This window comes from Lissotriton helveticus, chromosome 6 (assembly GCF_964261635.1).
Source record: "Lissotriton helveticus chromosome 6, aLisHel1.1, whole genome shotgun sequence".
Taxonomy (NCBI): Eukaryota; Metazoa; Chordata; class Amphibia; order Caudata; family Salamandridae; genus Lissotriton; species Lissotriton helveticus.
In genome coordinates this window covers 811,873,481-811,899,883 of record NC_136067.1, presented here as the reverse complement: position 1 = coordinate 811,899,883, position 26,403 = coordinate 811,873,481, and the positions used below count along the sequence as shown (strand labels likewise).

Sequence of the window (26,403 nt, the reverse complement as noted above, 5' to 3'; positions counted from 1 at the left end):
TTCCCCTCCAGATGCGGTCTGGAGGGGAACCAACTAGTCCATAGTATGATGTCATTTCAAGAAAATCTATCTGTAATCTTAGAAGGATCTTTCAGAGTTCCCTATAAGGCTCATGATAACATTCATCTTCATACCTGCATACATCTGCAGGCAGATAATGCACTGTTGGCATAGATTATCTGCAACAACTCTCTGAAATAAGGATTAAAGCAGTATTTCTTAAACAGTGACAACAAACCATCACATGCTGCATGTGTTGGTTTATGAACATAGCTTGCCATTTGTAGAAACACAGAATCAGACAAAACAACTCTTTCGTCCATCGATACCCAGATGGTATATCTTTTTAAAAACCTGCATTTTTTCATTTTTCTTTTCATTCTCTGGTACCTCATTCTGCAATTATCTCAATTCCTCAAGTGACTGAGCTGGCATAGACAAGAAATGTTTGAATCTATCTATTTCACATTCTGATGTTTTATTTATTCTCAATGTCCCAGACGCATGAGCACAGTACTTTGCTACTTCATCTGAATAATTGTTTCCTGCTTAAACAATTTCATCTACACACTTGTGTGCAGCAGATTCAACAACAGCAACCCTCTTTGGGAACTGCATATTTTCTAATAAATACATAATGTGTGATCCATTCTTTATTGGAGTGCCAGCAGATGTCAATAAACTTTTTGTGACCACAATTGTTAAAAATGTTGAGCCACTCCAAAACCATATTGACTTTCTGTATAGATTGTAACACTCAATCCATTGCCTTTGTAGCATGCTCTTTTAATTGCAATTCATTCTTCCACTTGTGCAGGTGTTAAATTACACACGTGTGATGCTTCCACAATATATATTATTGTGCAGACTACATATGCCACTTAAAGAGCTTTATAATGGTCTCTCAGACAAGACCGATCCACAAATAAAATAAATTCAGCCGATTCAAGTGGTGCACAATTCAGTTGTATCTATACAATCATGGTCAAATTCATCCATTTTATTATCAACTTCCTATCAAGGAAATGACATAAGTGTTGAAGGATTCAGGGTATTGCAGCATTTCATTGATATGTTTTCTGCTGCCAGTATTATTTTCTCACATTTAGTTAAATTACTGTTTGTACGATGGTGAGCACAGGTGCATGTCAGCTATGTCTCAACTGAATGAGGAACCAGCACAATAAATGTGTGCCCCATCACAATCATTTCACTTTGCACAATTGCCAGGGAATCAGCTGTCACATTCTTCATATAGACCAGGTGCACTGCGGCTACTGCACCCAGTGTAGCATAAAAATATGATTTTTGCAATCAGTAGTTTTTGCCCCGTCCATTGATGCTGCATGAGGACTGAAAGTGCACACCCATCTCTCTCATGACAAAAAAATTAAAGCCTTTCTCATAACTTGGCATTCCTAGAGTAGGAGTTTTACACATTACCTGATAACTTGTTAGTAACTTGTTTATTTGAAACTTGGATCTCTTTTGCCGAGAGGGATTTGAGCCATCAACAATTTCTGCTTTGTCATTTTCTTCTTAGCATCAGAACTATCAATATAATACTTTACATATGCCATGATCTCCTCCATAGATTTGGCCTGCCAATAGATCAAACTTTGCTGAATATGCAAACTAATTTTCTGCCAGAAACCTGGAAACCGCCTTGTCCAGGCGTCTGGAAATCTTCATTTGAGTCATCAACAATTTCTGCTTCATCATTTTCCTCTTAGCTTCAGAACAATCAATATAATACTTTACGTAGGCCATGATCTCCTCCATAGATTTAGCCTGCCAATAGATCAAACTTTGCTGAATATGCAAACTAATCTCCTGCCACAATTTCAACAAAAATAGCCAAAATGTATCCAGAAAAGCACTCTTTCATGAGTCTTGACCTTAAATCTGCAATAATCTCTCACATTATGCACAATCATTTTACCATGGGTCACTATCATAATCTTTGAACAGTTTGCTTTCTCCTGAGGAAGCTTGGTTTTCAAATTCTCAATATCAATATTATATTTCTCCCTAACAACAGGAGATTGCATATTGTGAGGGACTTCTCTCTGCAGGTCTTCTGTTGGCCATTGTATTATAGTGTTACACTCAGTCAATAAATCTCAAGGTACAACAATCAAAAATAATACATCCATATATGTCCAACGTTCTCTCACAATCACTTTCCAAACCTCTGTATACCTGTTAGGGTTTGTGCACAGCAAAGAGCATGTCCCCTCTCATTGCACTAGTGGTCTCTGTAATAGCTCTCTTTTAAACATACTATTGAAAGCCTTTCTTGTTATCTCAGCCACCTTCCTTAGGCTTCTGTGTATGTTGCTCAATGTACTCACAAGTTTGGACATTGCTGTCTTGTCTACACATTGGACCTTGCTTTTACCAAGGCTTCTTTAGAGCACCCCTACCTAGGCCATGTGTTAATTCAACTCATGTGCATATTAACTGACGCTCTGCAGACCTTTCAAGAACATGTGCAGCATGTGAGAACCACACAGAGCTCTTTGAGCCACACCCAGCTCTTCGAACCACACCCAGCTCTTCGAACCACACCCAGCTCTTCGAACCACACGCAGCCCTGTCTATAAAAGGCAGCCCCCGAGCCTCACCCAGTGCTTGTGCTCGTCTATCTCCCGCTTACCTGAGAACAGATCCTTCGGCGCTGGCACTCCTGCTCTCTACAGACCTTCATCGGCTTAAACGGGCGCGGCTGCTGGCTCTTCCTTCTTCCGGTTTCCAGCTCCTCCTTGCCTGAGCCCCTCTCCTGTTCAATACAATCGACCTGCAAAAGAGAAAGAGGAAAAGGTTAGACTGATCAGTATCCCTTTCCAGCAACATGTAAGTGCAAAACTTTTTATTACCTGAAAGAACTTTGACAGCGATTTCTGGACTCGTGTATATACAATTTGGAAAAAGATACCTTCCACGAACATTGTGATTCAAACCCTTTGTTACAAGAATACTTTGTGGAACTTTGTGAAATAAACATTGTTTTACATGGAACTTTTAAGAATCGAACAGTGGAAACCGTTGACAGCAAAACAAACATTAAATCAAGGACTTGCACAAATTACCTGCTGTATTTTGATGTAAAAGTACAGTATTCGTTTTATAAAAATTCTGGAAACGTGTGAAAAGTGAGTTTGCTGTTAAGAATTTAGGCTTTAGTTATATTAAGGTGAATGTTTGATATTGATAATTCTGATAATGGTATTCGTTTAATTTTATGGAAGCTTTACGGTAATAGAAAGCACATCCCAGAACAGTAACACATTCCAAACCTGGAAGCTAGAGACCAGGATCCAAGAGGTACTTTTAGAAGAGAATTTCTAATAGATAAAGGGATAGTCAGGAACACATTTAAGAATAGGTTGCACTTACCTGTTCTTTGTTTATGTTTCATTAGGCACCAGTTTCTACAGAATTCAGAGAGGGCCCCAGATTTTAGCACCACTTCAACAGTGGAAACGCAAGAACGGTGTTGTCTCTCTTTTTTGATTTTATCCACTTCCCCCCTTCCCTTGACCTTCTGGTTCTTAGTGCACTGTCAAAAACTAGTGTACTGGAACAAGCAGTTTCAGGGTGGGGTCGGACTGTCTTCAACCTCAATCAGAACTGAACAGAAACTCAGGTGAGCTGGGCTTTGACAGAAGCACAAGCCTTAAAATATTCAGTTCTCTTGGACGATGAATGCCGGAGAAGAAATTGAGGGCATTGGCGCCACGGATATGGCGCAGGCCCTAAATGAGGACTTGGCCCATAATGAATCAGTGTCTGGCATCTTGCAACATATGCAAGAGGAAATAGAGAAATTAAAGATGGAGAACACCTCTTTAAAACAGGATTTAAGCAGGTATAAACCTAGGGGATCTCAGTGGAACACAGCTTTTACGCCTTTGTTTAAAACTTCCTCAGAGACAGGGGCGCGATCAAAACATACAACTTTGCCTCCCCCAGTTGAGGTTACTGTTAATGTTCCTAATGCTGTGCCTTTAGCAGCACCTGAACGTTTGTATGGAGATAGTAACAAATTCCATGTTTTTATCAATCAATGTCAATTACACTTCGTTTGTAAGCCACAACAGTTCCCTACTGATGCTACGAAAGTGGCATTCGTCTTGTCTTATTTGGGTGGCACAGCAGCCGATTGGTCAATTCCTTTCGTGGATAGAGATGATCCCATCCTCCATAGTTGGAATCAATTTAAACGTACTATGACCAGCCTTTTTGCAAAACACACTTTCATGCCGGCAAGTGATAATGAGCTTTTAAATCTTAAACAAGGTAACAAGGATTTATTGACCTATCTCACTAGTTTTAATCGTTTACTCACCGAGACACGGTGGCCATAAGAAAAGCGTGTCTCCCTTTTTTATAAAGGTTTGAGAGACGAGTTAAAAGACGCGCAGGCTCATATCGTTGATTTGCCAGAAGACTATTCTGACTTTGTAGATTTAGTCGTGAAATTGGAACACAGACTAGGAGAAAGAAAGGGAGATAAATCCAAACTGGAATCACGGTTAACTTTTATTAGACACGAGAAGAAAGACACAGATAATAAACTCCCTGAACCTGAGCCTATGCAAATAGGGACACTCAGAGGTCCACTCACATCAGAGGAAAAAGAAAGAAAGAGAAAACTTCAATTATGTTTATATTGTGGCAAGGCAGGTCACTTTGCCAGAGAATGTCCAGTAAAACCTAAAACTTCACGAAAGGGTGCTGTTTCCTCAACCTCCTCAACTGAATCGGGAAACGATTAAGCTCGACAAGGGAGGAGGTTACTTGTTCGAGAAAACATCTTAATCAAACCTCTAATTCTGCAGCCTTCATGGTACACCACATACCTAGACATTTCATAATTCAGATCTTTTTAATTGTTACTACCCAAGTTAGACATTCTCTCCCTGTCCTACTGGACTCAGGAGCGACAGGAAATTTTGTGGATAATAAGTTAGCTAAAACATTAGGTCGTCCTATTTGCCTAAAGCCTTGTCCAGAAGCAGTATATGCAGTGGATGGGTCAGAATTGACCTCTGGATTAATCACAAAACAAACAAGTCGACTTGTTATGGTCTGTCAAAACGGGCACACAGAGGTGATTAGCTTTGATCTGATAGATACCCCTAATTTTTGCTTGATTCTCAGGGTACCCTGGTTAACAACTCATAACCCAAAAATTGATTGGGTGAATAGAACAGTTACTTTGGATTCCTCTTTCTGTAGAACCAATTGCTATCAAGAAGCAGGTACAGAACAGAGCACAGTAATACACTGTGCTAGTGTTACACAAGACGAACCAAGTCTCCCTCCTGAATATTCTGACTTTAAAGACGTCTTTGATCCAGTGAAGGCTAGTGTGCTGCCCCCACTGCCGTATAGATCTTATCCCAGGGGCCCCTTTACCTAATAACAGATTATATGCTTTGACTGACGAAGAGACCAAATATTTAAGAACCTACCTAGACGACCTACTACAGTCTGGGTTCATCTAAAATTCCACAACTCTGGTGTCATCTCCACTCTTTTTTATCCCAAAGCCGGATAAATCCCTGCGCGCGTGTATCAACTATAGAGGACTAAATAAGGCTACAATAAAAAAAAAAATATCCTCTTCCTCTAATACCTGTGTTGTTGGATCAATTAAGACATTCTACTGTATACACTAAACTAGATCTGAGGGGAGCTTACCACCTGGTCCGAATAAAAGAGGGGGATGAGTGTAAGACAGCTTTCAAGACAAAGTTTGGTCTATTTGAGTAAACAGTAATGCCCTTTGGGTTGTGTAATTCCCCTGAGGCCTTTCAATTCTTTATAAATGAGGTCCTACATGAATTCCTGGACGTTTTTGTCATAGTATACATAGACGACATCCTCATTTACTCTAAGAACCCGGAAGAACATACCCAATATGTTTGTGCAGTATTATCAAAGTTAAAAGAAAATCATCTTTTTGCTAAATTAGAAAAGTGTACTTTTAATGTCAGCAAGGTGGACTTTTTAGGATACTGCCTGTCACCTCAAGGAATAACTATAGATATAAAGAAAATCAGTGCTATTACTGATTGGCCAGACCATCATCTGTAAAAGATGTTCAGAAATTTCTGGTTTCGCCAATTTTTATAGGAGGTTTATTTCTCATTTTTCAGACATTGTGGCCCCAATAACCACCTTGTTGCGGAAAGGTCAACGATTTCTTTGGACTGATGAGGCGGCACACGCCTTTCAACCCCTGAAACAAAAGTTCACTTCAGCCCCAATTCTGAAACATCCTGATCCTGACTTCCCATTTTTTGTTGAAGCGGATGCTTCACAAGTAGCTTTAGGAGGAGTTCTCTCTCAACGAGATGCAGTAGATGGCCAATTACATCCTATAGCCTTCTATTCCAAAAAGTTATTACCAGCTGAACAAAATTACACTGTGGCTGAAAGAGAACTATTAGCTATCAAAGTAGCCTTTTCTGAATGGAGGCACCATTTAATGGGATCCAAGTACCCTGTTATCATCTTTTCTGACCATAAGAACCTACAGTTTTTTGGATCACTTAAAGCACTAACACCACGTCAGATGCGCTGGTTAAATTTTTTTAGTACATTTGACTTCGTTATAACCTATAGACCAGGTGCACAACAAATTCAATCTGATGTGTTATCTAGATACGGACATACCTCAGACATGAAACAAGACAAAATAGGAGAACCCATTATTCCTCCCCAAAAACTTTTGGCACCAGTACAACAGAAGGATTTCATCACAGATTTATATAATGCACACATGCAAATAGCACCTCAAGATTGGTTAAAGGATTCCCATAAAACAATACAATGAGGTTTATTGTATCACGACAACTTGCTGTTAGTGCCCACCACAGAATTACAAACACAGGTGATAATTTGGCATCTCGCCTCACCGTTGGCAGGTCATCCTGGCTGGGTAAAAACCCTGGAAAATGTGCGAAAACACTTTTGGTGGGACAATATGAGTAAGGACATTAAGCAATTTGTCACTACCTGTCCAATTTGTGCAAGATATAAATCTTCTCATAAGGCCCCTGACGGCTTGTTAATACCAATTCCATCACCCAAACAACCTTGGCACACTGTGAGTGTAGACTTTATTGTAGGTTTACCACCAGTAAAATCCTTCACAACAGTGTTAGTGATAGTGAATTTTTTTTATCTAAAATGGCACATTTTGTACCATTACGGAAATTGCCAACTGCGGCAGAATTTGCCGATATTTTTATAAGAGAAATTGTGCGTTTACATGGTTTGCCAAGCAAAGTGGTGTCAGACCGAGGTAGCCAGTTCAACTCTAGATTTTGGAAAAATGTATGTGAAAAACTGAAAATAGATGTGGCATTATCCACTGCTTTCCGTCCAGAAACAGATGGACAAACTGAACCAAACCTTACTTCAAACGCTACGTTGTTTATTGGCTGATTATTCTAGTGAATGGTTGGAAGCTCTCCCTGTAGCGGAGTTTGTTTATAATAATACTGAACATGCAGCTCTACTTTACTCACAATTCTATTTCATGCAGGGGTATCATCCAAGAGCTATACCCATTTTGTTAGAAGATTCCCTGTTGCCTACAGTAACGGATAGACTAACGAGCTTAGGTGACAATCAAGACAAGGCCAGGAAACATTTATTAAAGTACAAAGAAAGCATGAAAAGACAAGCAGACAAACACAGATCTGAGGCCCCAATGTATAAAATCGGTGACAAGGTATGGCTCTCCACAAAGAACCTACATCTAGAGGGATCCCGAAAGCTGCAACCATGTTTCATTGGACCCTTTAGTATAACTGCCATAGTAAACCCGGTAACAGTAAAATTGGACTTACCAAAAGAATACCCAGAACATACCACATTCCATGTGTCCTTGCTTAAGCCGTACAACCAAAAAACCCGACCCGAATCACCACCTCCACCCATACCAATTAAGGGAAATCTAGAATATGAAGTGAAAAGCATAAAAGACGCAAAAAGAATTCATGGACGTCTGTTTTATTAAGTAGAATGGAAAGGATATGACGAAACTGAGAATTCATGAGAACCAGCGTCCTATGTACATGCCCCACGGTTGATTTGACAGTTTTATCTAAAAAATCCAGGGAAACCCCGTCCAGTAGGAGGGCCTTTGAGGGGGGCGACTGTTAGGGTTTGTGCACAGCAAAGAGCATGTTCCCTCTCATTGCATTAGTGGTCTCTGTAATAGCTCTCTTTTAAACATACTATTGAAAGCCTTTCTTGTTATCTCTGCCCCCCCCCCCCTTAGGCTTCTGTGTATGTTGCTCAATGTACTCACAAGCTTGGACATTGCTGTCTTGTTTACACATTGGACCTTGCTTTTACCAAGGCTTCTTTAGAGCACCCCTCCCTAGGCCATGTGTTAATTCAACTCATTTGCATAATAACTGAAGCTCTACAGACCTTTTAAGAACATGTGCAGCATGTGAGAACCACACCCAGCTCTTCGAACCACACCCAGCTCTTCGAACCACACCCAGCCCTGTCTATAAAAGGCAGCCCCCGAGCCTCACCCAGTGCTTGTGCTCATCTACCTCCTGCTTACCTGAGAACAGATCCTTCGGCGCTGGCACTCCTGCTCTCTACAGACCTTCATCGGCTTCAACGGGCGCGGCTGCTGGCTCTTCCTTCTTCCGGTTTCCGGCTCCTCCTTGCCTCAGCCCCTCTCCTGTCCAATACAATCGACCTGCAAAAGAGAAAGAGGACAAGGTTAGACTGATCAGTATCCCTTTCCAGCAACAAGTAAGTGCAAAACTTTTTATTACCTGAAAGATCTTTGACAGCGATTTCTGGATTCGTGTATAGACATTTTGGAACAAGATACCTTCCACGAACATTGTGATTCAAACCCTTTGTTACAAGAATACTTTGTGGAACTTTGTGAAATAAACATTGTTTTACATGGAACTTTTAAGAATCGAACAGTGGAAACTGTTGACAGCAAGGCAAACAGTAAATCAAGGACTTGCTCAAATTACCTGTTGTATTTTGATGTAAAAGTACAGTATTTGTTTTATAAAAATTCTGGAAACGTGTGAAAAGTGAGTTTGCTATTAAGAATTTAGGCTTTAGTTATATTAAGGTGAATGTTTGATATTGGTAATTCTGATAATGGTATTCGTTTAATTTTATAGAAGCTTTACGGTAATAGAAAGCGCATCCCAGAACAGTAACACATTCCAAACCTGGAAGCTAGAGACCAGGATCCAAGAGGTACTTTTAGAAGAGAATTTCTAATAGATAAAGGGATAGTCAGGAACACATTTAGGAATAGGTTGCACTTACCTGTTCTTTGTTTATGTTTCATTAGGCACCAGTTTCTACAGAATTCAGAGAGGGCCGCAGATTTTAGCAGTGGAAACTCAAGAACGGTGTTGTCTCTCTTTTTTTATTTTATCCACTTCCCCCCTTCCCTTGAGCTTCTGTTTCTTAGTGCACTGTCTAAAACTAGTGTGCTGGAACAAGCAGTTTCAGGGTGGGGTCGGACTGTCTTCAACCTCCATCAGAACTGAACAGAAACTCCGGTGAGCTGGGCTTTGACAGAACCACTTGTTGGGCTCCTCCCTGGGGACTGGAAAATTCTTAGTAAATCTGTAGGGATATCTTTTTAACCAGGGTACATGCACCTATGCTCCTCCCTGTCCTTCTCCCAACCAACAGAAACCCTTTTTTAACCATCACTTCACGCTCAGAATCAATCACTCTTCTACTATTCTTCTTTTAATCTCTCTACAGTCCTCAAGCTTATCTGGTTGGTTTGTCCATTCCTCTTGAAACGTTGTCAAGTCTTCCAGTTTAATAATCGTCTCTGTCAATTTTATGGGTGTTCTGGTTCAGTAATATTCTCCTAGGCAGCCTGTCATATTTGATTCTCAAATGATCTTTTGTGTCAAACCCACTTTAGGACTTCTTGCCAATACCTGACATTTTCCAAATGCTTGAGGAGCATGTTTTCCTGCTTTGGCACTCAAATATATCCATATTCCTCTTTATTATAATTTGAAATTTTGTCTCTATCACCTCCTCCTGTGACCCCTATTAATTCCAAATCTCCTAGAAGATTGAAAGAATTGATTTCCACCCAACTCATCTTTTGAAGTTGAAGTTGAATGAGGTACTTCCTGATACTTGGCTATCCTGCTCCTACCTCCTGCACTTATGCTTAAACATGTGCCTCATTATACTGAGGTGGTCTCACTTCAGTAAACAACCTGTTCATAAATTCATCTTCTGAGTCAATTTCATTATTTTCTGTCTCTTTCTTCTTTCTGTCATGTTTAGCATTCTTTTTGTCTGACTCTTCAGGAAGTCGCCGGGAAACCTCCTATAGTCTCTAGTACTTCCTACCTCCATGTCTTCTTCCATAAACGTAATCTTAGATTCATCCAATGGTTAACAGCTTTATCAAGCTGTCCTATTACCATTTTGGTATGTGTTCTCTTATTCACCAAGTAATCCAAGTCATTCAAGGCTTCAAACTATGCAAGTCTAGACTGTGGTTTCATCTAAAATATGGTACACCTCAGAATCTCAGTATTTCTGACTTCAGATGAACCATACATAAGAAATGGTAGCTTTTTTATTGTCAACAGTAATTCTATCCCATTCCATATATATGTATGTAACCCATGGCCCATCAGCATATTATGCTGTGTGTAAAGTCTCCTCCATAAGCAGTAATCGCTGGCTTATTTAAACATGCAACTATTGTAATCTAAACCTAACACAACACAAAACTAATTCCACTAATCACAATATGACTTCAAAACCAGACTTGAAATGCAATACATGTACCAAAACAAATACCTTCTCTGCCTACCAGGATAGGGGACTGAAAACAAAACAAAGAAGGGATGATGTTTTCCCCTTCAGTACTTTCAATCACATTGATAGAGCGCCGTGTTATTCTGAAATTTGTAGGGGAGCATCATATTCACGGGTAGTCAGCACCCGCATATTTAGAGGACTGTATTAACGTGTGACTATTAGAAATGCGGAACTAATCAAGAGTGTTGCAAGATGTAGAAGTGTGCTCATATCATTTGAAGACTAATGTAGTGTTTTCACCAAGAATATGCCTTAAGTAATGCAGAGGTTATTGCTTCATGTGTAAAATGTTGCATTAAAGATTGACGTGCCATATTAAAGTTGCACGTGTAGGTTGCTTATTAATGAAATTGCGTAATGTTCTGACACATGTAAAAGTGATGCTTTAGAAATGCAATGAAATAATGCCTTTGGAATGATGTAGAATGTAATGCTTAGGATGTTATGTTAGAAGTGCATTTAAACGTGTAAAGGCTTGAGACATGAAAATGCTAGTAGAGGCCTAACTGTATTTTCCTGGCTTGACTATACTAAGTAGACTTGAAATGTATTTTCCTTGGGAAGGCTCCATTCTCAGTTGAATTTCGAATTACAATATTGTGTGTGTGCAAGGCTGCTTTCTCACACGTTCCTGTTGCAGGTGCAAGGACTTTTGCTTCGTTAGGTAGAATAACCCTTTGTTTAGGAGTTAGGATAGTAGGAGCGAGTACGGAGGGAGTGAATCGGAATGCAAAGATGTTACATTTGGCGGAGAAGGTGCCTGGGACCCAAGGACACAGCAACGGTTTTTGGATGGAGTTGGAGCCTGGTGGAAAAATCCAGGAGCAAGCACCTGCCTAAAGGGGGTGTGTTTAAGGCGTGTCTACTGTTTTTGGGATTTTGTATTAGGGGCAGTACCCGGAGGGTGGGGGTTAGTCTTGTAGCGGGCAGAACAGAGATGAGAGCAGAATAGTAGACTTCGAGGAGTGGGAAGCAGGAAGCAGCATCTTAGAACGAAGCTCAGTAGCTTAGGCTACTTACCTGAAGACAGTGAGTGTGCTTCTTAGGAAGCCTTCGCTGCTGACATAATTTCTCTTGCCTGGAAGGGATGCTAAGTAGGGATGTCACCTTAAAGTTAGAGTAGGGACAGAGTAACCTTTTCTTTCCTTTGAGTAAGAGTCACTGGAGACGCGAGTGTCCCTTGAATCCTGCGAATCAGTTACAGCAGGAGGAAGAAGTAGTACAAGTGCAGGCGCCTGAGGTAACTACGACAGTAATGAAGCCAAGGTCGATGAAAGGTGTGACTTTGGCTCCACGAGTACAGGTTCCCCAGCCACCGAGGATCCCAACAGGGACCCGGACCTACCAGCAGATGCCTCTTTTTGATGACAGCGACGATTGTTACCTAGACCAGTTGGCATGGGTGTGCCTGAGGGGGGAGGGAGACTGCACACTTGGGGCAGTCTTGGAGGTAGACCACAGGGGACCATTTGTGGAAGCTGATGTTGATGGTCCCCCTACCATATTTCTGGTTGATACTGGTGCTACCTGTTCTACTGTGAGATCTGCAGTAGTCCCCAACCTACCCCTATCAGGACAATCAAAACAAGTTGTAGGTGTCGCAAATAGGAAAATGACAAACCCTCTGACTGAGCGGATTCCTGTGAAGATAGGAACATTTAGGGATAGACATCAATTTGTGGTGTGTGATTCGAGCCCTGTTTGCTTGTTAGGAAGAGATCTCTTGTGCAAACTTAATTGTACCATCTATTGCACCCCCAAGGGAGTGGAACTAAAGACCAACGATGATGATGCTACCTTTAAGGTTACGAATCAGCACTTGTGCATAGAAATGCACCCCGTGCTGACAGTGGAAGAACTTCCACTTGATTTGAGAGACTCAATCTCACAGAAAGTGTGGGACTTTACAGGCGAGGACATAGGCTTGATTAAAGGAGTTGAGCCAGTTAAGATTCAGATTAAGGAGAATGTTGAATTCCAGAGGACGCCTCAGTACAATTTGACACCAGAAATGATTGCAGGGCTAAAGCCTGTGATTGAGTCCATGATCAAGCAATGGATTCAGAAGGAAGTAATGGGCAGTCAATGTAAATCACCTATTATGGGATTGCAGAAACCAAGCAGGAAATTTAGGATTGTGCAGGATTTATGCAGGATTAACACCATAGTTGTTCCATGTTGTCCAGTGGTACCGCATCCATGTGAAGCAGAATGGTTCACTGTGATTGATCTTTGTCAGGCGTTCTTCTTGATGCCTTTGCACGAGGAGAGACAATTTCTTTTTGCATTTAAGCTGGAAAACCGCGTTTTAACGTGGTGTCATATCCCACAGGGGTATACAGAGAGTTCATCGATCTTTATTCAGATTTTGAAAAAAAATCTTGAGAGTCTTGTACTGCCCCAGAACTCTGTTCTCGTTCAGTATATAGACGATCTCCTTGTGGCGTCAGAGACTTAAGATGCATGTATGATTGATACCATTGCCTTGCTGAATCATTTGGCAGAGAATGGACACAAGGTGTTGCCAAATAAGTTACAGTACTGTTTGAACGAGGTGCAGTACTTGGGTCACCAAATAGAAAAAGGCAAGAGGAAGGTGTCACCTGACAGAATTGAAGCAATCATGAAAATGACGGTGCCCTATACACAGAGGGAAGTCAGAATGTTTCTAGGGATGGTTGGCTACTGACGTCAGTGGATTGCCAATTTATCGTTGAAGGCAAAACCCTTGCAGAGACTGACACACAAGGATGTGAGTGATCTGGTACCATGGGACAATGACTGTAAGAAGGCGTTCCTAGAGTTGAGAGAGGACCTTTGTCGTGCTCCGGCACTGGGAATGCCTGACTACAACATACCTTTTTCATTATTCTGTTGTGAACCAGTTGCCTACTTTTCAGCTACTTTAGATCCAGTAGCTTCAGCGTTGCCCTGATGTCTCAAATCTGTTGCTGCAATGGGTGTCAGCTTTGAGAGATGTGAAAGTATTGTTATGGGTCATCAGTTAACTGTGTATGTTCCTCATTTTGCTGAACTGTTGATGACAAGGACCAAGACACGGCACCTGACTAATAATAGGCTCACACTCTACTAGCAAGTCATTCTTGCTGCGGAGAATGTGACCCTTAGGAGGTGTTCTGTTTTGAATCCTCCAACATTGATGCCATTGCCAAACACATTTGATGAAGATTGTACGGACCATGATTGTCTTGATGAGACTGAACTTTGCACCAAACCGAGACCTGACATTGTTGATGAACCATTGCCTGACCATGATGAGATTTTCTTTGTGGATGGTTCATGCTTAAGGGATAATATCGCCCAGTTGAGAGCAGCATTTGCTATATGCACCATTATGGGAGTGGTTGAAGCAGTGTACTTGGAAGGAGTATACTCCGCTCAGGTAGCTGAGATCATTGCTTTGACTCATGCCTGCTTGGCAGCAGACCAGATTCGAATGACCATTTACAATGACAGGCAGTACGGATTTGGTGTGGTTCATGATTTCGGACAGCTATGGTCCCAGAGAGGGTACATGACATCGTCTGGATCACCCATCCAGAATGGGGAATTTGTGAGGTTGCTTCTAGAAGCCTTGCAGCACCCCAAAGAGATTGCTGCTGTAAAGTGCACGGCTCATGGAAAAGAGACAGATTTTGTGTCACTTGGAAACCGCTATGCGGATGAAGTTACACGTTTCTGTGCTGAACAGGGTTGTTCTTTTACTGAAAGACACATAGAAGGGAGCCAAGAGAGAACCGAGTTCAACATGATGTTAGCCATGGCAGATAATAGAGATGAGCTCTCAAGTGCCTGCAGGAACAGGTTTCCGATCAGGAGAAGAATGTGTGGACCAATTCAGGCTGCATGAAAGGAGATGTGGACAATTGGGTCTCAAGTGATGGTAGAGCAGTGTTGCCAGATCATTTATTGAACCTGATGGCAAGACAGATTCATGGTGCGGTGCATTTGGGAAGAGATGCCTTGGTGTGAGCGTTCAGACAGACGTGGTATAATCTGCGATTTCATGCAGTGGCTGAGGCTGTGTGTCGGAGGTGTGTTACATGCCAACAAATGAATGCTGGAAAGAAAACTGTGGTCACAATGAGTCACATTGGGGGGTCGGGAGGACTTTTTAATAGGATACAGTTGGACTTTATCGAGTTCCTAGGTGCAATGGGCTGAGGTACATCTTGGTAGTGGTGTGGGTATTTTCAAGGTGAGTGGAAGCTTACCCAACACGCAGGTGCGACACATTTACAGTAGCTAAACTGTTGCTGAGGGAACTCATACCTAGATTTGGGATTCCAACCTCTTTGGAATCGGACAGAGGAACACACTTTCATAGTGAACTCATGAAGATGCTTTGCACAGCACTGAATGTTAATCAGAGACTCCATTGTAGTTATCTTTCAGAGGCTTCTGGGATAGTGGAGCAGATCAATAGGACTTTGAAAGCTTGCATGGCAAAGGTGTGTTCATCTACGTCTCTGAAGTGGCCTGATGCATTGTCTCTGGTGTTGATGAGCATTCGCAGTACCCCTGACAGGAGAACAGTTCTTTCACCTCATGAAGGGCTGATGGGGAGGGCTATGAGATTACCAGCGGGGCAAACGACAGCCTTGATTAGCATCACAGATGATCTGATTCTTGATTATTGCAAGGGACTCGCTGATGTCATCAGTTCTGTGTCCCATCAGGTGCAGGCTGCTGTGGTTCCAGCTTCAAGTGATCTCTGTCATGACCTGAGTCCGGGGGACTGGATACTGGTTCAGAAGCACGTGAGAAAGAGCTGCCTGGATGTTCGTTGGAGAGGCCCTTACCAGGTCATACTGGTAACAAACACTGCAGTGAAGTGTGGTGGACTGCCAAACTGGGTCCATGTTTCCCACACCCATCAAGTTCCAGCACCCTTGGAAGAAACAGCTCCTCTCCCAATTGAAAATCCAGCTGAAGTGGCAGGGCCACAGGAGGGGACAAGCCAAGCTGTGAGGGTGGCTGAAGAAGCTGGTTGTTCACCAGACCAAGCCGAGGAGGGTCACAACAAAAGCGACCCTGAAACTGCCTCCGAAAGGGGAAGTTGCTTGAAAGTGGTCCAGAATCAGACCCAGATGAGAGTGGTTGTGAGCAGGGTGAGCAAGAAGAGAGTAGGAGAACCAGCAGAGCAGAAGAGCGGTGGCCGGAAAGACAGAGGCAACTGAACTTGACACTGGTCCCTGAGATGGATCTTGCTCCAGTGTCTGAAGACTCTGAATTAGATGAAGGCAAAAAAGGGCAAGCTCGTGGAGGTCTGAGGAGGTCAAGATGAACGAGAGTGCCTTGCCGGAAATACGCAACTCCAGAGTGGTCATACGTTGTGACTGATGCCAGGAGTACTGAGATCGGGAAAACTGAGAGCAGTGACAGTGGTGAGTACCAGTCCTAACATGAAACTGGACGTGGTGTTGTTGGTGCCAGGACTTGAAATCGAAGGAGTACTGACCATCACAGTCCCGATTCCCCTGATATTGAGCAGAATTTGTAATCTGATTCTCAATAGACTGATATTTCCTACGTTTGGAACTGAAATACCATCTCACAAATCTATTGTTCTTCGTCTTGAACTTTTGCAGCATGTTCTGGAAGCTGTTGGAGCAAATCTGATTTTGGATTAAAAAGAAACTTTGTTGTAAATAAGCTGAAACAGATAACCTAGGTCCGAGTGGAAGAAGAAGAAATATAGGGACTTTCCACAGAGGTCAGTGAAGGAATAAGGTTGTCTTTTTGTATGGTGTAAATAGAGGACTGAAACAAAAAGGGGACCTCCAGCTTTCTGAGGTGTGGTTTGAGTTGGTTTACAAGTATCTGAAGAAGGAGAAAAGCGACTTTTGAGCGTTTAGTGCTGAACCAAGAAGCTGAAAATATTTCTGAGACCGTGGAGGCTGGAAACCCAAATCGTAGGGCTAGATGTAAAGTCGGTACACTTGTAGGAGGAGTGATACTCTTCATAGTTCTAATAGTTGTAGTTTCATATTCAGCACCACATGAGTAGGCAGTGGAGGTACAGGGGATCCTAGTGAGAAAGAGGTCAAAATAGGAGATGAAAAAGCTTTGCTACTAGAGGAGAGTCGTAGATTTCACATAGATCTGTCTAGAAGTGACTTTAAGTTCAATGCGTATGCAGAATTGCTGTATGAGTATATTGATGCAATGGATGAGAATGATTGCTATGTGTGTATGCAGTTGCCTGCGTCAGTGGATGAGGGTATTAGATACCATCATCTCCCGCTGACATATGGTATTTCATGTAGTTTGTTGCTTAGTATTTTCTATGGACGTAATCGTTTTGAGTACTTCTTTTTGAATTATGATGCAGTGTTTGCTGAAGTACCTGCCCACAAGCATTTAAATAAGTATGATTATTACAAATCAGAAGATTGGCTTAGGAAATATTTCATACCCACTGTAGAGTTAGATACAGTTTATGCTCATCGCCATAATCTGACATGTAGGTTGTCGGACACAGAGAAGAAGTTTGTAGATAAAGTAGAAGATAGATACCGGAAACAAAAGCAGTTGCAAGATTCAGGGCAAGATAAAGTGGATTGGACAGATGAGGAGAGGCTGCACAAATCGAAGGGTAGTTATGGTCCTATAGCTCTAGATGAAGTACAGAAAGGGAAGTTAAGCATAAGGCGTCCACAGAAATATTATGAGAATGTTAATGTGGGACAGACCACGCGTGATCAAATCTTCACATTGGAAGATTCTGCAAAGGACTTTTTGTAGAGTGTGGTGCAAGTGATTCTAACTGTGTATTTTGTTTGTGGGAGATATGCCTATGTGAGATTGCCTGCGAAATGGTATGAAACGTGTTATTTAGCGATCATTTTCCCCAAGATGTATCAAGCGGAGTATTTGGAGCATTTAGAAGGAGGACAGCATGGATGAGTGAAACGAGGTGAAAGTGCCGCAGCAATAGTTGGAGATATTTTTGAAGCAGTGATACCAGGACTAGGAGTAATCTTGAATGATGTGAAGATCAGACAGTTGGCGACTGTTGTGGATGAATTGTCAATGAATACGGCTAAATCATTGGTGTTGGTTGAAGGAGAGATGTTGTCGATAAGGACCATGGTTTTGCAAAATTGTCTTGCTTTAGATGTCCTTCTAGCAAAAGAGGGAGGAGTCTGTAAACTTTTGAATGTCCAGGAATGTTGCATGTATATTCCAGACAACAGGAAGGATCTGGAAAAGTACATAAGTAACATTACTACGATCCATCATGAGATAGAAGATTTGACTTGTGAAGGTGTGTGGGAAAAAGTTGGTAAAGGATTTAGTCAGGTAGGAGGTTGGTTTGTGAGCTTAGGAAAAGGATTCCTTGACCATGTGTTGAAACCTCTTATTATAGTTGTGGCATGTGTGATTGGATTGTGGGGCTTGATTAGGGCTTACAAGTGGTATAAGTCCAGCAGGCTTGAGAGATCATTGAGAGTGCAGGAGAGGCAAATGGAGAGACTGCAGGACAGTCAATATCAGAACCTTAAAAACATGGAGTTGCTCAGGAGAGGAAAAATGGCAACAAGTTCTGTTTAAGTCGGTTCTTTCCCCAAGGATGGTGTAGTTTGGTGATAACACAGGTCATCAAAGGGGGAACTGATAGAGTGCCATGTTATTCTGAAATTTGTAGGGGTGCATCATATTCACGGATAGTCAGCACCCACATATTTAGAGGACTGTATTAACGTGTGACTATTAGAAATGTAGATCTAATCAAGAGTACTGCAAGATGTAGAAGTGTGCTCATATCATTTGAAGTCTAATGTAGTGTTTTAACCAAGAATATGCCTTAAGTAACGCAGAGGTTACTGCTTCATGTGTGAAATGTTGCATTAAGGATTAGCGTGCCATATTAAAGTTGCACGTGTAGGTTGCTTATTAATGAAATGGCGTAATGTTCTGACACATGTAAAAGTGATGCTTTAGAAATGCAATGAAATAATGCCTTCGGAATGATTTTGAATGTAATGCTTAGGATGTTATGTTAGAAGTGCATTTAAACGTGTAAAGGCCTGAGACATGAAAATGCTAGTAGAGGCATAACTGTATTTTCTTAGCTTGACTATACGCAGTAGACTTGAAATGTATTTTCCTTGGGAAAGTTCCGTTCTCAGTTGAATTTCCAATTGCAATATTTTGTGCGTGCAAGGTTGCTTTCTCACACCTTTCTGTTGCAGGTGCAAGCACTTTTGCTTCGTTACGTAGAATAACCCTTTGTTTATGAGATATGATGGTAGGAGCGAGTACGGAGGGAGTGAATCGGAATGCAAAGATGTTACATTTGGTGGAGAAGGTGCCTGATGTAACGAAGTTAGCAGTCCAGTAGCTGGGGTGGGCGGAGCTAGGTGGGCAGAGGGGAAGAGGAGGGGACAGGACAGGAAAGGGCAGTTAGAGTAGGGACGGGGAACGAAGTAGACGCAGAGAATAAAGGGGTTGAATTGATACCACCGCGTCCGTGTGTTATTTGTAGTAGGACACTACAGCTGGCGACGAAGGTGGGATAAGGTGACCCACTCGTAGCACTAGAGAGCAAGACAAGAAGCTGACCCGGCCAGGACACCGGCCAGACGCGACCGCTGCCCGCGACGTCTGAGCCCTGTGATTGCCGCCGCCTCCAGCCCGAGGCCAGCGGTGGAGAAGGTGCCCGCGACCAGGAGATCGTGTGTGGCCACGTCAGAGCAGCGCAAAGTAAGACGCTGCCCCTTTGGTGCCCGGCGCTCCGCTCGCGCCAATTCTGGGAGTCTGCCCCGAAGCAGGGAATCGAGAGGAAAGAGATCGGGAGCCTACCCCGCCTTCCTGAAGTGTCCCGCTCAAGTGAGAAGCGCAGCGGGAAGCAAGCGAAACTCGCAGAGGCGCCGGGACAAGAGCGCTGATTCTGCCGACACCGGGTCTTACCCCCGATGCGTGGGAAACAGCACGCTGCGGCAAGCAAGACGCGAGAACCTGCGCCAGCCTACCTGAGTGGTGGAAAGTGGCCAGAAGGTGAAAGGGAACTGCAAAATCCTAGCTGCTGGAAGAAAAGACCCTCGGTGAGTCCTGAAAGAGACCAAGTGTGACTGAGAGGGAAGAGGAGCTCAGACCTCGTGGATGACTGGTGGCGGCCATCTTGGAGTCAGGCAAGTGAGAGGACAGGCTCCTTAGTCATTGTGTGGCGGCCATCTTTGAGTCAGGCAAGAGCCGGAGACGAGCCCCAATAGTGAAAATTTTCCGGCTGTGGCAGAGAACCAAGCGGACCCAAATATAAAAGGAAAAGAGACGTAAACAAGCATTGTCAGCCACAATAGGACAATCCTGGGAAAAGCACACCAGTCAGTGAAACAAAATCGGAGATAAGCACCAGAAGACCCACCGTCAAGATGTCTAACCCTCCCGCGCAAAAGGAGGTTCAGAGTGGCACGCATTTACGAGCACCTGAACCACTAACAGTCACAACAGGAAGCAGCATGGGACTAAAATGGCAAGAATGGCTAGAGGACTTCGAGGACTATATTGAAGGGTCCAAAATTGAACCAGACAAAGACAAGATCATAGCCCTTCGCAATCTAGGGGGGCGTGAAATAAGTAAGATCGTACGAGAGATCCCAGCCACAGATGGTGACACCTATGATAAAGTAAGAACTGTTCTAAATAACCGTTTTCTGCATAAGAGAAACGTCGACTATGAGAGACACAAGTTCCACCAGCAGCGCCAGGGAAAGGAAGAACCACTGAGTTCCTTCATACATCGACTGCGGCGGCAGTCCCAACATTGTGACTTTACCAACTTCTCGCCGGATGCAGCCATCAAATCGCAAATAATCACTGGGTGTCACTCGGAGTCGCTGAGACGGCGACTGCTGAGAAAACCACAGGAACTAGCAGAGATCGAAGAAAACTCCCGACTGTACGACCAAGCTGAAGAAAATGCGGCGGAAATTGAAACAGGACCCAGTACCAGCCGTGAACACGCCAACCGTATCACTGAGAGACGGCAGGGACGACAGGATCGGCGCGACAGTGGAAGACGTCACCCGCGAGACAGATCGCGGCGCTCCAAGTACTCGCCCAGGCGACGCCCGGACTACAGGAGGAAAGTATCCGAAAGGAGAGATCGCCGACCTGAACGCACGAGGCGATGTTTCAGGTGTGGATACGACTACCCTCACATCGACTCCTGCCCCGCCATGGGCCAACAGTGCAGAAAATGTGGACGGTCCAACCACTTTGAGGCCATGTGTGGGGACTACCACAAAGAACAACGCAACGACGGTGACAGACAGGATGGGTCGCAGCGGCCCTCACGATCGGAGGCCAAGCGTCATCACATCAGAGCAGTTCAAGAAGAGCCTCCTAGATCTCCCACGTCCTCCCACTCCAGTCACGACTCTCGGCGTTCCCGATGGGACCGTCGTTCTCCATCAAGAGACTCAAGATCGTCCTCATCCAGGCATTCATCCTACACCACCGAATATGTCAACTTTGCTGACCATGATCAGTTCAAACGTTATCCACGCCTCAACATCAAAGTGGGCAACCATGCCGCCAAGTTCATGATGGACAGCGGAGCATCGCTCAACTACATATCAGTTGCCGAACATGACCGTATGGACCCCAAACCACGTTTGCATTTCGCGCCCGTCCGCGTCTACACCTGGATGGTGAAGAAACCTCTCCAATGCTTGGGCAAGTTTGACGCCACCCTCACGCATGGCAAGCTCTCCATCCCAGCAGTTATCCATGTAATTAAGGGACCTGAGGCTGACTGTCTGCTGAGCCTCCCCACGGCTGAACGTCTTCAGTTGGTGCACATCCTCGTCAACGTCCATGACATTTCGGACTGCGCTGGAAAATTCCCTTCCCTCTTCCGAGGTCTGGGGAAACTGAAAGGCCGTCAGATCCATCTGCATATCAACGAGCAAATCAAACCGGTGGCTCAACACCCGCGAAAAGTGCCATTTCACTTGCAATCCGCGGTTGAATGTGAACTGCAGGAACTTCTGGACGCCGACATCATTGAGCACACTGCGGGCCCCACTCCATGGGTGTCCCCGGTGGTTATCGTCCCCAAGAAAGGGTCCCAAAACAAAGTCCGTCTCTGTGTGGACATGCGTCTGCCGAACACGGCTATTGAGAGGGAGAGACACCCAGGCCCACTCCTGAGCGACATGATCACGGCCCTCAACGGGGCAACCGTGTTCTCTAAACTGGACCTGAACAAGGGCTACCATCAGCTCGAGCTAGACGACAGCTCTCGCCCCATCACGACGTTTGCCACCCATATTGGTCTTTTCCGCTACAAACGTCTCAGTTTTGGCGTTTCATCAGCCGCCGAGATCTTCCAGGAGGCCATACGTCTCGTCATCCACCACATCCCTAACGCCCTTAATTACAGCGATGATATCTTGGTCTACGGTTCAGACACGCAGGAGCATGACACCGCCCTCGATCGTGTCTGCCTCGCTCTGATGGAAGCTGGGTTAACCCTCAACAAGGACAAATGTGAATTTCATCAGTCGACCCTGAAATTCTTCGGGCACATCTTCTCAGCGAGTGGCATGAAACCAGACCCGGACAAGATCGCCACGCTCAACAACACCAAGAGTCCGGCGGACGTCAACGACCTGCGTTCCTTTCTTGGGATGGCCAGCTACTGCGCCCGCTACATTCGTGATTACGCCACCGTAAGTCACCCACTGAGGCTCCTCACGAAAGCTGGCGCGCAATTTGTGTGGACCCCGGAGTGTGAGCGTGCCTTCAAGGACATCAAACGCGCCGTGGAATCAGCCAAGTGCCTCTCCTATTTCAATCCCAAGAGGAAAACAGAAATCACCGTGGACGCGAGCCCCGTGGGCTTAGGGGCCATCCTGGCACAGTACGACCATGAGTCGGATCAGAGGAGGATCATCGCCTATGCCAGTCGGAGCCTAACAGACCCTGAGAGACGATACTCCCAACCGGAGAAGGAGAGCCTGGCCGTCGTGTGGGCGTGCGAACACTTCCACATCTTCATATATGGGAAACACTTCACACTCATAACCGACCATCAGGCACTTGTCACGATATATGGGAATCCCAAGTGCAAGATGCCCCCCAGGATCGAAAGATGGGGCTTGCGGCTGCAAGAGTACACGTTCTCGATCATTCACAAACCGGGGAAGGATGAGAATCCAGCTGACTATATGTCTCGCCACCCCCGAGACTCATCAGAGACTGCGCCCTCCATTGCGGAAGAATACATTCACTTTGTGGCTAATCATGCTCGTCCACCAGCCATCCCCATGCACGCCATTCGGGAAGCGACCAGTCAAGACAGCATCCTACAAGCAGTAATAAAGCGTACCCGAACCAACAGATGGAGGTACCACCCGCAGGAGGAAGAGGAAAGCCCTGCTGTCAAGAAAGAACTCCAAGCCTTCCGACATGTCTCCGACGAACTCTCTGTAACCGGTGACGACCTCCTCCTCAGAGACCACAGACTAGTTATACCAGCGACACTGAGACAAGGAGTAATCGACTTGGCCCACGAAGGCCATCGAGGAGTCGTCTCCACCAAAAGAGCACTGAGAGAACGTGTCTGGTTCCCAGCCCTCGACCAGATGGTTGAGGACACATTGAAAGACTGCCACCCATGTCAACTGACCAGCCACAGTAATCCACCTGCACCCCTACAGATGACCCCATTGCCTGATGGGGTATGGCAAGAAGTTGCCATGGACTTTTATGGCCCCCTGCAATCCGGGAAGTATGTAGTCGTCATCCTGGATGAATACTCCAGGTTCCCAGTGGCCCAGTTCATATCATCCACCAGTGCCGCCTGCACCCTCAAGGTGCTTGAAGAAGTCTTCGCGACTTGGGGTGTTCCCAGGGTCATCAAGACGGACAACGGGCCCCCATTCAATAGTCATGAATTCAGCGACTTCGCGAAACACATGGACTTTCAACATCGCAAAGTCACGCCACTCTGGCCTCAGGCCAACGGCACTGTGGAGAGATTCATGTCCACCATTAAGAGAACATTCCAGCAAGCCACGGCCGAAAAGAAAGATCTTCAGTCAGCACTGAACGAGGTCCTTAGTGCCTACAGGACCACTCCCCACTCTACAACGGGCCAATGCCCTGCGACTCTCATGCTCGGGAGGACAATGAGGAATCGGATCCCCACATGGGACGGAGCACTGAGAAAACCTCCGTCGGATCAACAACACCGAGAAATGGCCATAACAGATCGGCACCGCAAAGACAAGATGAAAGAGTAAGCGGACCGCAAGCGAAGGGCCCGATCCCCCTCCCTGAAGGAAGGCGACAGAGTTGTTGTCAAACAGGAACAACGCCAAAAGACTGATTGTCGTTTCAAGGATGAGCCCCTAACAATTACCCAACAAAAGGGCACCATGGTGACAGCAGAATCAGAGACACGAAGAGTCACCCGCAACGCTTCTCATTTCAAGAAGTGCTCTCCTGACGTCCATGAAAGTACACCTGTGGTCCCCACACCTGAAAGCCGGGACAACCCTGAGACTGTCGCACCCAACACCGGACTTTCACCTATAGAAGAACCCTCACCTGAAGGTGTCGTGTCCACACCAGCGAGACCCCGCCGTCACGTGCGGCCTCCCAAGAGACTGATTGCAGAGATGGACTAATCTCTATTTCATTTGTTACTTTATTAAGAAAGGGGGAGATGTAACGAAGTTAGCAGTCCAGTAGCTGGGGTGGGCGGAGCTAGGTGGGCAGAGGGGAAGAGGAGGGGACAGGACAGGAAAGGGCAGTTAGAGTAGGGACGGGGAACGAAGTAGACGCAGAGAATAAAGGGGTTGAATGGATACCACCGCGTCCGTGTGTTATTTGTAGTAGGACACTACACCTGGGACCCAAGGACACAGCAACGGTTTTTGGACGGACTTGGAGACTTGTGGAAAAATCCAGGAGCAAGCACCTGCCTAAAGAGGGTGTGTTTAAGGCGTGTCTACTGTTTTGGGGATTTTGTATTAGGGACAGTACCACGAGGGTGGAGGTTAGTCTTGGAGCAGGCAGAACAGAGATGAGAACAGAATAGTAGAGTCCGAGGAGGGGGAAGCAGGAAGGAGCATCTTAGAACAAGCTTGGTAGCTTAGGATACTTACCTGAAGAAAGTGAGTGTGCTTCTTACGAAGCCTTCACTGCTGACACCATTTCTCTTGCCTGGAAGGGATGCTAAGTAGGGATGTCACCTTAGAGTAGAGTAGGGACAGACTAACTTTTTTTTCCTTTGAGTAAATGCAGTCAAGGCTCCACGCAGGAACTGTCATCGTATGCCTGATGCTCTTGGAAGTCACATTACTCTTCATCTTGAGTCGTCTGAGACTCTTGCGTCGGATTATGTTTGTATTAGTGCCCGTCTATTTCTTAAACCTCTTGCTGAGGTGTTTGTATGTTCATTTATTTTTGATTTTGTAATAAACCTTTTAAAGTTGTATTTCTTAGTCAGTGGTTCCTTGAAATTGGATTGGTTTGGTCAATTGTAAAATGTTTGTGAGTTATGTATTTGGTAATCTTCCCTTTACACTTCTTAGCAGACAAAAAAGATCTAGTCGACCGTGGATTCTAAGGATTGGTAAGGGAAAAATCCAGATAGGATTCCGGCTGTACCAAAATCAAGATAGGGTCTCGACCAGGGGCAATCAATCTCTGAGTCAGCATATCTATTTACCATACAGAGAAATTAACAACACTACCCTGCTTAGTTCATATGCAGCTAGACTATTATGGCTTCACAAGACCTATAATCTGACATTTCGCCACACACCTTTTCAGCAGAAAACCATAATATTTATCTTCCGATTCCAATTTCATTGAGATTTTGTATAAAATTTGCTGAGTTTGCCAATAACATCTGTTATCGTTTTGTACTAACAAATTATTAACGGGACGTTTGGAAGTACTAGGGCACAAGGAAAATGAAGGAAACTTATAATTACAGAAAGGAAAAAGGGAAATTGTTTAGTGAATTCAGCGTCTATTTATTTCATATGTCAAAAGGAAAATAAAAGTATAGAGTCAGGAAGAGGACCAACATGAGATCTGCCCAGGGCCAGACTGGGAACTACGACTGGCCCCGGCAAAGTACTCGGCCGCCCCCCCACCCCCTCCTCCCCACTCGGGGGAGTTGGAGGTGCCGCCGAGCTCTGTGCCGGTGCCGGATTTCGGCCGATTTTGATGCTGCAAAAATGGCCCATTAACAAAAACGGCCCCCAAAACCGGCCCCACCCGTGCGGCGCACCGGGGGATTGCCCGGAGCTCGCTATGGCCAGTCCGGCCGTGGATCTGCCTCTGGAGAATAGGCAAAAAGCTCTAGCATATATCCTAAAAAAAGGCACTTCTTATAGGTTTTCAAACAGTGAAAGTCACGCTGAGATATGTTGTGAAATGAAGTAATAATGACAACAACCAATGGATTTTCATAAACACATGCTACATTAACTTCAACATTGCTAGAGGCACCTTCAGAATGCATAATGAATG

The 26,403-nt window shown here is 44.5% G+C and overlaps 1 long non-coding RNA gene across 2 annotated transcripts in view; it reads right to left on the bottom strand.

Annotated features, from left to right (window-relative positions):
- Window positions 1-26,403, bottom strand: part of LOC144761543 (uncharacterized) — a 174,062-nt gene that overhangs the window by 132,545 nt on the left and 15,114 nt on the right. For both annotated transcript variants that reach the window (XR_013595777.1, XR_013595778.1), the window contains exons 2-3: window positions 8,600-8,740; window positions 2,660-2,800 (exon numbers count right to left, since the gene is read on the bottom strand). This is a non-coding gene — a long non-coding RNA (uncharacterized LOC144761543). The remainder of the gene's footprint in view (window positions 1-2,659; window positions 2,801-8,599; window positions 8,741-26,403) is intronic.